Source organism: Phalaenopsis equestris, unplaced genomic scaffold, assembly GCF_001263595.1.
Source record: "Phalaenopsis equestris unplaced genomic scaffold, ASM126359v1 Scaffold000568, whole genome shotgun sequence".
Lineage (NCBI taxonomy): Eukaryota > Viridiplantae > Streptophyta > Magnoliopsida > Asparagales > Orchidaceae > Phalaenopsis > Phalaenopsis equestris.
In genome coordinates this window covers 400835-410015 of record NW_018165008.1, presented here as the reverse complement: position 1 = coordinate 410015, position 9181 = coordinate 400835, and positions in this window count along the sequence as shown.

The window sequence follows — 9181 nt, the reverse complement described above, 5'->3', positions numbered from 1 at the left end:
AGATGTCAGAGCACTTTGCAATGAAGGATTTAGGAATGGCAAAACAAATTCTTGACATGAGGATTGTTAAAGAACGAGTCAAAGGCACTTTGAGACTTTCACAAGCTGAATATGTGAAAAAGGTGCTTAGCAGATTCAATATGAACAAGACCAAGCCAGTTAGCACACCTTTAGGCAGTCACTTCAGACTCAGCAAAAATCAATCACCCAAGTCAGAGGAGGAACAAGATTACATGAGTAAGGTTCCTTACGCTTCAGCTATTGGTTAACTTATGTATGCTATGGTCTGTACCAGACCGGATATCGCCCATGCAGTGGGAGTTGTGAGCAGATACATGAGTAATCCAGGGAAGGAACATTGGGAAGCTGTAAAGTGGATTAAAAGATATCTAAAAGGCTCTTCAGAAACCTGTTTGTGTTTCTCAGGAAAGAGCTTAGAGGTACAGGGTTATGTTGATGCAGATTTAGCTGGAGACATTGACAGTAGGAAGAGTACTACAGGTTACGTTTATACTCTTGGCGGTACTGCAGTGTCATGGGGCTCTAATCTACAGAAAACAGTTTCTTTGTCCACTACAAAGGCTGAGTATATTGCAGTGTCAGAGGCTGCTAAGAAGATGATATGAATGCAGCGTTTCTTGGCTGCAGAGTTTCTTGGCGGAATTGGGTAAGGAGGTTCAGAAAGGCGCGCTCTACAGTGATAGCCAGAGCGTCATATTCCTAGCTAGAAATCCAGCATTTCAATCCAGGACCAAGCACATTCAGATCAGATATCACTTTATTTGATCATTGTTAGATGACAGACAGTTACTACTTGAGAAAATTTGTGGAAGCAAGAATCCTGATGATATGTTGACCAAGGGCGTCACACTTGAGAAACTGAAGTTGTGTTCGACTTTAGTTGATCTTCTAGCTTGAAGATAGGGGTTTTGAGTTGCAGAGGTGGAGGATATCACGTTTGAGGAAAAGGGCAGTGCAGCCAATGGATGGTGCAATTAGTGTCGTAGTCTTCAAGTGGGATAATTGTTGAGGAAGGTGGAGAGGAGACCCGGTGGGATAATTGTTGAGGAAGGTGGAGACCCGGTCCACTTCCTATTACGGCATTGTCTTTGATAAATTGATTCTAATTTATCTGCTCTTAATTCATTTCCTTATGTGCTTTATTCCCTATCATAGCTTGATGATTCCTAATTTTTATTTAAAGCAGTTGCCTTCGATTCACAGGAAGAATTAAGGAAATCTTAATTAATTAATTAAGCTTTACCAGATTAATCTCCCGCCCCTCCTGTTGCTATAAAGAAAAAGGCAATGAATTTGATAGCTTGCCTTAATGGGCTTTATATGGGTCATTAAAGCATGATTCCATGGAATCACGAAATTAAGAATTACCAAAACAAACTGGATACTGTGAAGCTTTAAAAGGGGCTCACGATTACAGGGATGGGTATGACTCTCCAAACAGCTTTCTCTCCTGGGATTATATTTTGTCGTGAGACTGAAATAAAGGAATCATAAGGAAGCTTTTCTTTAAAAGTTGTCTTTCTTCTTCTTGGTGTGACTCTCAGTTTAGAGAGAGAGAGAAGGTGAGGAGAGAGAAAGAGAGAAAGAGAGAGAATTCTTTTTTGTAAGTCGACGTGGTCGACTGTGTAATCCTCAAAGCTAATAAAATTCTCTGCAGCTCCGTGGACGTAGGCAATTTGCCGAACCACGTAAATCTTTTGTCGTCTTTTCTGGTGTAATTTTTCTAGATATGTTTTTCGCTTTATTGCAGTCGTTTTTTCACAACAAGTATTATATATGTAAATATCAAATTTGAGGTGCTAGATATGCAAATACATAAGTATGTGGTATGTATTTGAATTTCCCTATCTATAATTCTAAGATGATATATTTTTTAGATCTGAAGAGGTTTAGAGTGGTCTCAGCCTCCCTTTTCAAGCAGGATTTGCAAGTTCTGAGCATATCTGGTTGATTGAGGTTCAGGAATTATAATTTAAGAAATGGTCATTTACATACATACTGGCCAATTCTTATGTATTTACAGTTCTAACACATAAATTTTGCTTTTTTTATATTTATATCACTAAAATATTTATATCGCATCAAAAATATCATTATTTTAACTTTTAAAAAGTGACAAGGTGGCATATATATATATGCAAAAATTGAAGCTGGGGTATTAGATATGTGAATATATAATGATGGAGTGGTATGTATGCAAATCTTCCTTTTAGAAATGTTAATTTAATAGGTTTTAGCATTTGGTTGGTGTCATTAGAAATTAATATTAATATTAAGAGGTCGGCAAACATTTTGAACAAAATGCTGTGAAGTGCTACGTGAGTTCTCCCACAGATCAAACCTGGAGCTCTGCAGATATTATATTGTCATGTAAAAGGTCAGTGAGAGAAGATGTATGTAAATTTTTATTTTTATTTTTTATGATGTAAAATCAGTTAGAATTTCCTTAACCCAAATATTTCTCTCAAATTAGTGTTGATACGACAACAACAAATTTTTATCATCTGGTATGAATCTCGAGGTAAAATTTTGAACAAGAAATATGCAAACCGGCTCGATGAGACGGACATAATGATATAAAAATTAGTCTAATTTGAGTCAGATCAAATTAATATCAAATCATTAAGTCACTTTTGGAGGATTTTCGGACACATTTAGAAGGTCAAACGGATGCGAGTTCATAGTCGAATCGAGCATCTCGACAAGATGAATCCAATGAGACCAAGATTGCTCAATTCTGACATCGTTAAAGTACTCAAATATTCATTAATCGCTATCTAATCAAGGAAAGCTCTCTGGACAGTCCGATAAAATGGATAATGTTCCTGCATTAATTTCAATCAAAACACTATAAATAGAGTTCCTCCCCTCTCATGAGATAGGTAGGAGGCTTGAGAGAGAACTTGAGGTTTTGACAAGAAGTTCAAGTCCAACATCATTTCTGCCACCGCCGGCCACTGTCAATCACCGCCGGCCACCGTCGAGCACCGTCGATCACCATCAACCGTCGGCGACCACCGTCGGCCACCGTCTACCACCGTCGATCACAGCTGACCTCCGTCGATCGTCATCAACTGCAATTGACCATCGCTGACCTCCGTCGACCACCATAGACCTTCATCGATTGTCGTTGGCTACCGTCGATCACTACCGACCTCTGTCGATCATCGCTGACTAGACGTCATCAGTCGACATTATATCTTGGAAAGCTAGTAATCATTTCTCGTCTGTGCGTTAAGGGGTCTTTCTAATCATCAGTCAATAGTGGATTTTCGCAATTAGGTCAGACCCCGTGGTTTTTTTCTTTTCCAGGTTTTCCACGTAAAAGTTTTTAGAGTCATAACTGTTTGTTTCTTTTTCATCTGTGTGTGTGCTGAATTCTTGTACAACGCTAAGACGATAATTCGCTATTCTACCACCGCTAGATTTTCCAGCACACACGAGTGTAACATGCATGAGTCGTGTCATGCATTTGATTCAGTATATGTTTTGTAAACTAAATCGTAAAATCACAGCGCTCTCAGGGGCTCTGCCCGCGCAGATTCGAAGCCTACTGCTCACGGAAGCTGTTTATTATTATTAGAAAGAGCTTTCAATATTTTTGCTACCATTGTTTCCAGAGAGGCCCTATTTATAAATAAAGATTTTAGTTGTGATCATATATGTATTATTATGTTATTATATAATAATTTACGGATTGCAAGGAAAAGATTTTTGGGCATTTACATAAATAGTATATAATTGGTATTTATTTACACTTCTCACACCTAAATTTTCATATTTACAAACTGCTCTCAAATTTTTAATATTGAATTAAAAATGCCACTATTAAATACACTATGCTAGACGTAGATTGTGTAGATATGAAAGTTTATGTGTGAGAGATAAGAAAGTTTAGGTGTGAGACATGAAATCGTAAGTTTTAAATTATGCCTTTAAAATTAAGTTTTTAAAGTATTAAAGTTAAATATCCAAAGTTAAAATTAATCACTTAGAACTTAAAACAATTTTCATTCATCCTCAATAATATTTTATTGAGAATGACAAACTTTTGATTGAATTCAGTTAATCAATAACAAATTTCATAGTGAATGTATCATCAAAGCAATCTCACGCTAGTAAAGACGTGATCAGGGTTCTCCGTCTGTATGGTTGGGCTCAACGACTCTATAAAAAGTAGTGATCATTACCATAACCTCTGATTTGATGGTTGTCGCTAAATGATATCATTATATTACAATCATAACTATAGCTATTATACTACCCATTAACTTTCTACTATTTGAGTTATCAATTATAAAGTTAGATCTTACTGACATACAGTATTTTGTCAGCTAATGTCGAGTTAAATTTGTTATCTTAAATCAATATCCACCTAAGATTTATTACTGTCCCTTGGACGACATAATTCATGGTTGTCGGCAATGATTTTTTGGTCAGGTTGTGTCGACTACATCTTCTAACTAAATAGATCAGGGACCATGATGATCGGAGATAATGTCGACTTAAATTGTGTTCATGAGATCTTAATTGTGTTCAACGTCATTTTCCCCACCATCCACTTTAAACTCAAGGAGATAAAATTTATAACCTAAAATCTAAGTATGAAGCTATTATGTACTGAATATTCAATAATTAATGAGCTGGCTTAATCAAAAGTGCTCTTTTGTTATGTGGAGTAATTAACTATACAAATGTGCACCTATGAGAAAATGTTGGCATTAATTTTTTATGTTGCATGAGCAGGATGTCTGTCTAAGGATACGGGACTATGCTTAGCTTCCTGTTGTCCAAGACAACCTACCAAACCTTCTGATGTGTGCCCTGAGCATGAAATCAAGGCCGGTACTAACTTGACCCTACTCGAGAAAATTCATCGTGAGGTGGTGTTAGCCCCAACTTCAAATGTGTTTTTACATTCGTTCTGATGTTGAGAGACCCAACTCTGTCATCCCGGAGTCTTCTTAGGCCGAGGGTAGTTGTTGAGATCTCCCACGCACATTTTTGAGAAAAGTTGGGGTTCAGGCCGATTTTACCCCTGCGGGAGTTTGGGACGCCTGTAGACAACAAAAAACCTAGTTTGGAACTCCTAGAATGTTCCTTTTTGAGTTATTGGGTGGTATTCTAGCGATACATAATTTTTCGTGGCTTTCGGATCAATGAGGACCTTTTTGCGATCATCTAGGCAAAATTTAAAGTTTGGAATACCCTATCTGCACTATGGTCCAAGGAGACAGTTGACGACTATTTTCCTGATGATTTGCAGATCAAAATACTTATTTTTGTATTTTTGAAGTTACGAGAACACATTTCAATCATATGTAATCTCCTGTAGCTTACGGATCAAAGAAACCCTTCATCGAACAATCTACAAGAAAAATTAGGGTTTTTTTGCTAGACTGATGCCTAGGTGCCAGTCCCGAGAGCTTAGACATCCAAAACTGCATTTTCTAGATCCCTGGGAAAGTAGGCGCCAACCTACTAGCACCGAGGTTCCCAAAATGCTTTGAAAATTGTGTTTCATGAGTATCTGGAAAGTATGTGCCAACTTTTGGTGCCTGATCGCCAAGACGTTTAACTGGGCGCCAAGATGCCATGGTCGTATCGCCTAGACGCCAGTTGAGTTTTGGGATGCATTTTTTTTTTCCAATTTCTTGAGTTTTTTTGACCCCAACACTGCCCCCATGCAGCAAAAATTTAAGATCTCATTAAACATGGAAAAATTATGTGGGGTAGACAAAAAAGGGAGGTAATCATGCCACTTTTTAAAGGATTTTGGAAGCTTCCTAAAGGCTTAATCAGACCAATTATGGCAAAAATTGGAGGGAAGGCTAGTTGGCTCGAGGATTAAGTTGGGCTAGTCTCATTTCCCTCGTAGATAGAGACTTCATTTCAATTTAGAGGGGGTTGAGAGCTTTTTGCTTGAAGGGGAGAAAGCACTTGGAAGCTTGGAGAAAAAGTGTGTGAAGCAAGGATCTTTGGAGGAGAGCATCACTCTTCTTTAAGGAAAAGGGTAAGGAGTTTGTTTCTTCTTCCTCTTTATTTTCTCTATTCTTCATCTCTTTTGGTGAGTTATTTCTTCTTGGGTGAACTTTTTGAGAATCAAGGCTAGGAAAGCTTCATCCTAGCCTGGGAGAAGGTCATACGCTGGTAAACTCATCATCCTCTTCTGCAACGAGAGAGAGCTTCATCTTTCTCTAGAGAAGGAAATCTCTAGCAAACTTCACCATCCCTCCGACGAGGAGAGCGTCTTTCTTACTTTGGAGAAAGAGCATGGAGTTCAAGGGCATCGTTAGTTCTCTTACATTAAGGAGAGCTTCTTCCGGAGCAAAGTCAGACTTTGATAAACCACCACAAAGGTATAACTTCTTTGAACCCTTACACTTTCATTTCTAGAGCCCCTTAGGTCTGGATGTTAGAGATACCAGGCTAGGTCTTTGTTGTGCTTACAGGAAGCCAATGTAAGGTTATGAGCCTTTCGGTGAACTTTCCCTTGTGAATCCAAAGAGTGAACCTAATCATTTCTTTCTAAACGTAAATTCAAAATGTCAGGATTATTCAATCTCGTATTTGCTATGGCGATTTAACTTTCATGACAAGAAGAGAGAAGTCTACCATTTGGGCATAGAGAACGAAAAGTCTCAAGATTTTGACATTCCCTATGCCATGAAGGCTTTTCTCAACAGAAATTCTTTGCACCAAGCAAATGAAAGTTTGTCTCCTATTGCGTTGTAGCGACTCTCACTTAATTCTGCCAATTACCTTTATGGTTTTCCCTTAAGATCACTAGGACAAGTAAAGCTCGCAATCAATATGGATGTTTACATATGCTTGTATGTTTGATCACAATTTGCATGTAGCACATTGCACGTGTCACTTAGGTTCGATTGGCCACCCCTGACCGACTCGACTGGCAACTTATGTCCGACCAGTTGCCTAGGTCCGGTTGACCGACTACCTTGGCTCGATTGACTGATCACTTAGGTCCGACCCGATTCGGTAAACTAACTGCTTTGGTCCGACTGGCCACCCCGATCCGGTCGACCAATCACTTTGGTCCACTTGGTCACCCTGGCCCGAAGGACCCTGTTGACCATGATATCCGGTTGATCACCAAGGTCAAACTAATAGGTAGATGGCCAACTCCACTTACATATTTATGTCTTTGCTTGCATTCCTCATATGAAATGATTGAGTTCATAATTGTATGTGAATGAAAATTAGATTTTTTTTTCTGTTATATTATGTGATAAATTCATTTTCATGATGAAAATTTAAATCTTTTTCCTTTAGCACATGCCTATGTTTAGTGTCTCAAAGAGCACCAACACTTGTGGTATCACTGTAAGTATATACCCATATGTGTGTGTGGTTTGATATTTACATTTTGTGGTGAATGGTTGCTAGCAATGCTAGTCAGTCGGTGCGTGAATTTTCTATATAGAAAACATACCACCACGTCTCTTGTGGTGCCATACTTGAACACCACAAACTTTTTTGACATTGTGTACTCAATCAGGGTTATGCCTTAGAGCATTCTTAACCCACTGAGTGTGCAACATATTTGCACTTGAGTTTGTCATTTACATGATTGGTGATCTTGTATGTCGTATGTTTGTACTTGAATATGCATTTGTGTTTCGATAGTGAGTTAGACTCGTTAGGAGAGTGACCCCGTGTTGGGCACGATGCATTAACAAGCATTATTTGACAAACAAATTCTGGTGAGCAATGCAAGTTATTGCATTGGGATCAACATTTGTATGACTGTGCTAAGGAACCAATGGATCTAACTTGTGTCACCTTGCATGCTACATGTATGCATTTAACGACCATATTTAAAGATAAGTTTTTTTTTTTTCTACTTATGATATTCAACCTAATTTTAAAATTATGCAAATATCAAGCTGGACAATATGTAAGACCAACTCTATCTTAAAATCCACCTTGGGCGACATTTGTTAGATCCCTTCAATCTTTAAAGCGTTGTCGATATGGTGATCTCGTTAAAGTCATACATACCTGATACTTTACCTTGAGCACTTAGATGCTGGTTTGAACATTTTTCGTCAGATGGTGTGCTAGGTGAGGATTAGGGTGGTAGGTAGTTTTTTCGATGTCTGGCTATTGTTCTTTGGTGGTTTGACTACCTTAGCTAGGCATCACTTTACTTATGCTTTTGTGTGTTGAGTGGGTGTGGACATGTGCAATAGTGTATTAGGTTAATCTTCTTGCAGGGAGTCATGCCTAAATACACACACACATGTTTAATAAAGGAGGAGCAATGTCATGATTTATATGTTATCACTTTTCTTAAAGATGTTGTTATAAGACCCTTCCATCAGACATGGCTCGCGCACGTTGCATGTTAACCTGTGTTGACATTTTCTACAGGTTGAGTCATTTATTTTTCTTTTATCGTGTATTTAATAGAGTCCTACTATGAAGTTTGTCTTGGAGATAAGATACGAGCACAAGTTTTGAGGTGTTTGGCGCGAGAACCACATGACGAGAATCAAAAGTAGTACCTTCTGTCCCGTATCTTAATTTTGAATTTCTACTCTTCTATGAAATCAAGTTCAAACATGTATATACAGAGTTGGACTGCTTTGTTGCTTTTCTGAGGGATGTTGTTGACTCAGCGGAACCAACCTGCTCTTATATTTTGCTTGGTTTACCTTGACTTTTGTTTTTTGACTGCTTTATTTTAGTGTTTCCTTCTGTTTGTTGTTTGCCTAAGATTGATCATGAAAAATAATCTAGGCTCATTAAGGAATCTAAAACTTTAAACTTTTTTTACAAAATCTTAATAATAAAATATTAAGATTAATTAAGATTTAGGGTTAAAATATTCAAGACTTTTAAAACCTGCACTAAATTTTCTGTATGACCTTTGAGCCGGTTTTAAAACAGTTTGCATGCTTGACTATATATCCAAACATGTTTAATAGGGCCTTCACATCTTGGATTGTTATAGATAACTGTATCTTATTACATATACATGAGGAGAAGCCCCCGCGCATCTCCAATTTGACTGGCCTAAAATAGATTTCTACTTGAGTGATTGTCTAGTGCACTTAGGGTGTTAGAGGTTTCCCCGACCCAGATAATGTGTAAATTCTATGTTGAGAGCGTTGAAAGCTTTTTATCTGAACCTCTC